The following is a 5,146-nucleotide window of genomic DNA, read 5'->3' as shown; positions in this document are numbered from 1 at the left end:
TAGTCTAAAGTCCACACCAATAGTATTAAAGTGCAGTGGTTGATTTGTAAGCCATTGTCCTCGCACCTTACCTTAAGGTAGAATGGTGACCAATTGGGGGTTTCACCATGAGTTCTCTTTATAAACAAAGCCCCTCTGCCAAATATGGAGGGGCATTTCAGGGCCCAGGAATGTTATTGTGTCTGAGTTGGGTTAGGGGTGCATGAAGGGAGGGGGTTAATGAGTGGCAGAGAGTAATATAGAAATCAGCGGGTAAGAGTCTTATCAGTGATGCAGTTGGTCTCCTGACGAGGCCATATTAGGAGCTCCATGCAGTGCAGTGATTAATCATAGGTATCCTCAAGCAGCCGGGGGACCAGGGGAACACAGCAAAATCTTTAAATAGACAAAGGGAAGAACTCCTTTCTTATCATCCCTAAAGTTCTGAGGCAGGAACAATACATGTTGTACACAACAGCAGCTTCTTCACTTCAGACAGGCAAGACTACTGATCAAATACTGTCTACATGTATTTTAATGGTGTGTGATTTAAATAAATGTTGGAAATGTGATAGCATACTTAACTTCAGGATAACAAAGCCTCTACCTATACTTAAAGTGTTTATTGGTTATCTGCTTATCTTTTTTTTATCTGGCAGATCAGTCAAATATGATTCACAATTGCTGATGTAATAGTCAATTCAATTTTTGAAAACAGCTGTTCGTTTTTACACCAATATTACCAGTGTTAACAAAATTAAAAGAAAACATCTTGAAATATTCATATATATTTCCATATATTTTCTTATTGGGCCTGTGTGCACATCACTGTGCAGCAGAGAAAAACATCTAATTCATAATTAAAACTGAAAATGGATTCAGCTAAAATCCAGAGTTAAAATAGATATTTAAACTTTTTTTTTTATTTGTTTATTTTGCATAATTGCTGAATAATTAAAAAAAAAATCATCACACAACATTCTCATGCAGTATTTTTTTGCATTTACAGAAGAAATATGTTAAATAGTAGGTGAGTTTTCATTAACCTGCTTAATGCGCTTTTTGAAAATGCGAACTTAAAAACAAGTAATTGAAACACGTCAATTTCTGAAAAAACTCTCAAATATCGCAAAAAATCTTATGCACTCACATGAGGTGGTTTTTGAGACTATTCAACTCAGCAATATTTTGCAGAATGCCCCAGGGAGCCAGTTCCAACTGAGGCAGACTGCTGGAAATCTATTGTCATGTTTAATTGGAACAAAATCTAAAAAAAAAAATTTTGTGCAAACCTGCAATAGAAAACCAGGTGAGTTGAGAAAGAAATAATTGAACATTGTTAATACATCTTAGATCAAAGCAGCGAATAAAATCAAAAGGATAATTCACATTCTTTGCATGGTTTACAATAATACAGAGCATTGCATAAATGTAAACTGCTGGTATTGTTTTCTAATCAAAAAGGAAGGAAGGCAAGAAAATATGTGTGGAGATATTTTCGAGTAGTAGGTCATGTATAGTTCGTAATTACCCAGAGGGCTTAAGTGGAGTTGCGAGTGAGGTATTGGTAACAAATTGTGTTGAGTTATCATAGAATGGACTTTGCAGTAACATAAACAGCCATCAGATACCAAGTGGGGTGGTCTAAATAAAGAACATTAGTCGGTGAGATTAACCAGGCGACAAGTGCCAGGCAGCACAGACAGAGGCCTGCCACAGGTGACATGCTTGAGACTTACTGAAAGGCAGTAATGATGATACACAATGGAGGGCTGTGCCAGCATATTGTTCTGCAATGTGATGCCAAGGTCACTGTGGAAGCCTTCTCCCATTATCAGACAGCAACTTGCAAAAGCAGGCCCCTCAGCCCTGTTGTCATGGCATTGTGTCTTTGAGGACAAAGATAACTGTGTGAAATTCCTGCTGAGAACCCCTGCACTGATTGAGGAGAGCAGCCACAGGGCTTTCTCGATGCTGCCTTCTGCATCTCAGCTGTTGCAGATGATGGTCTCACATTGGCTTCTGTACCATATAAATATACGCAGTGACAGGTATATCCCACAATCCATCAAATTTGAATGTTGCATTAAAAATTCCACTCATACGTCTGAGGGTACTCCATCAACAGATGATGACATGTTAAAGACCCCCCCCCCCCAACATATATATAAGCCCACCATGGTGTTGTTACTCATTTATGCTCATATTGTTTTGACCTAACCCCACTATTTAGTAAGATTTAATCATTTCTAATTATAAAACTTAACCATACAACTTATAAAGCATACTTTGTAATTATGTATAGCAAATATAATACACAGCATTTTGCTAGCAACAGTAAACGCAGGCCCTTCAAAGGTGAAGAGATAAAAGGAGGGTCAACAGCTGCTGACAAGTGCCAAGATTATTTCCATTCTGATAACTTCCCCGGCCCTGTTACTGACAGCTGGTGTCAGGGTGCCAAGTGGAAGTGAGAGATTCCATGCCCCTGCTAAAGACCAAGTGAAGATAACACTGACCTTACAGTTCAGACCCCCACTCATTAAAGGAAACATGGTTTAAATGCTTTGTTTATATCACAACAGATTCCTATTGTTACCACATGTATTTAATTACATACAAACTGGAGAAGGATATTTCTAGGAGTAGAGATTAGTATCTAAGGTAACTTAAAGTTCATACTTTTTAACATCAGTTTACCAGAAAGTTTTACTCTAATTTTAACAATAACCATTTTATTGTTGTTGTTTTTTTATGCATATTTTTTTAGTCTTACCTTTTTAAAAAGCCATTGCAATTAAATAAAAGTGTTTTTTAAATGAAGCTCATTGTTACTTTTTTATCCACAAACATGTTGCTGATGCAGTATGTAAATTTCATATTAAGGCCCCTCTTTAAATTATGTTCATATACTACTAAACAGTTTCCTAATTATCTAGTGATGCTAATGTAACAATAATTTCTAAGAGAGAGGCAGAGGGTTGGTTCACTTATGCTATTAACACTGGATAATAATGTATGTAGGAATACCCCTTTTCTTTATACATGAGGACCCCAACAAATCCCCCTTTTACAACTTAAATCTGTAAACTGTAAAACTGTCCTGACATTGCTGTGGAGCTTTTGTACCAACTATGACCTTGAGGTGGTGACATCATCCTCCCCTGATTTTCTCATAAAGAGGTTTGAATTAAATTTTCCAAACAACTACTGTTGTTGCTGCTGCTCCTGCTGCTGCTGCTGGAGATTTTAAGGTCTCATATTGTATAAACTTAGATTTCCATGTGTAGTTTGATTATAAAGCAGGTCTAGGTTCTATATTAATACTCTTAAAGTATCAAAGTGCTCAGTCCACAGAGAAATGCACATAGCCTGTATTCAGAAACTGAGCCTTAAAACAACAAAGCAGCAAGGCAAAGCAGTCGTGTCGCTCAGCCATGCACCAAGCCCCGCCCACCTGGACCCAACATCCAACCTTGCTGGATTTAGTTTCTCTGATTAAAAGTGTAAAATATGGACCTTTAAATCATATGGCTGCCTCTGTAGCAGATAACATTTTCCCTGGAAGGATCTGGGTTACGATCGCATGCGTAAAAAACTAAATCACCAGTCAGTGATAGTAGCAAACAGTCTTTTGAGTTTCCTTGTTGTGTCACAGATGATTGCTCTTAACTCCCGAGATAAGACCATAAGTGTCATACACCATGTTAAAGGTGGTCTAATTATAGAGGCAGTGAATTGTTCCATCTTTGGTCTGTCATCTTGTTCATTTGAGCATGGGCTCAGATGTCCTGTTAATCATGCTGATAATCCTCAGCACATACTGTGCTGTATGTGGTGCGCCTCTTTAAGCACAGGTGTGAATGTACTTTCATTAGTTCATGGATACCTGCTTTTCACCTCAGGGGAGTTAAGGACATGACATGTAATAAGAGAAGAGACAAGACTCCCTGAATTTACTCAAAGGGAGTCCCGGGCCTCCCTCTCCTCCCTCCGCCAGACTCAAATCATTATTTAGTCTCCAGCAGCAGCAGCAGCAGCAGCAGCAACAACAGCGACAGTAATGACTGAGACCTCATACCAGCAGCAAAGCAAAGCTCTACACAGACAGATGAGCATAGAGTAGCACAGTTAGCTGAGGGTATAAACAGTCAGTTTAAAACTACTTTCATTGCTGATAATCTTAGAATAAGTTTTCCTAAAGATATTTTAAAAAATGAAGGGGCATAATCCAAGAAATTAAATTTAGATTAACACGCTTAATTATATATAAATGTACCATTAAATGCAGGGAAAGTCATCTGAGTGTAGTTTGTTTTTATTTATTTCAGTAGCCTATATGAACTATTATAATATTTGATTACTAATTCTCTGAAATCCTCCCTCACCCCTTTGAGGAACAGACGGACTTGAGCAGGAATCCAGTGACCAGCTGAAAGTGATTATGTGTGGTATTATGGTGGGCCTGAGTATAAGCACTGGTTTGCTGTTGACCTTGAGGCCCAGGCTCTTGGGCTTTCTGTAACTCTATTTTAAGAACAGGAGATTTGTTTTATCTCTCTCTATTTTAGCTATCACTTTACCTCAACTTACTAATTTTCACCACAATTCATGGGTCCCTGAGTTTTCCTGTTCAGGCCTAACTCTGCTCTTACTGCTTCACCATCCCCATTTTGATGCCTGGTTTACATCATAATTTACCTCAAAATATTTTATCCCATCACAATCCACTTAATGTACTGAAGAAGATAATGACAGTGACTCTTCATTTTACATAAATTGATGGTCAATTTTATTGGTTACCTTAGTTTTAATACTATATACACCAATCAGCCACAACATTAAAACAGGTAACTGTTTTATAGTTGGTTTATAACCGTTGCCTGTTTTTAAGAGTTCATACTGAATCATTAGTAATTAAATTTAAAACTTAATTTGTAGTTTGAATTTTTTTCCACGGCTTCATGGCTTGACTCAGTCAAAAAATACACAGATCAATCACAACTTTAAAGCCAGTCACCTGTTTTAATGTTATGGCTGATTGGTGTATGTGCATATGCATGTAGCTTTATGTTCATGTGTGTATGTATGTGTATGTGTGTATATGTTTTAATTCAAAATACAAATACTATAACTTATTTGTTGATACTGACCAGTCAATATAATA

Source organism: Seriola lalandi, unplaced genomic scaffold (assembly GCF_002814215.2).
Source record: "Seriola lalandi dorsalis isolate HSWRI2012SDOR001 ecotype SW California unplaced genomic scaffold, Sedor1 jcf7180002054824, whole genome shotgun sequence".
NCBI classification, from domain to species: domain Eukaryota; kingdom Metazoa; phylum Chordata; class Actinopteri; order Carangiformes; family Carangidae; genus Seriola; species Seriola lalandi.
Note: the sequence above shows the minus strand (reverse complement) of the source record.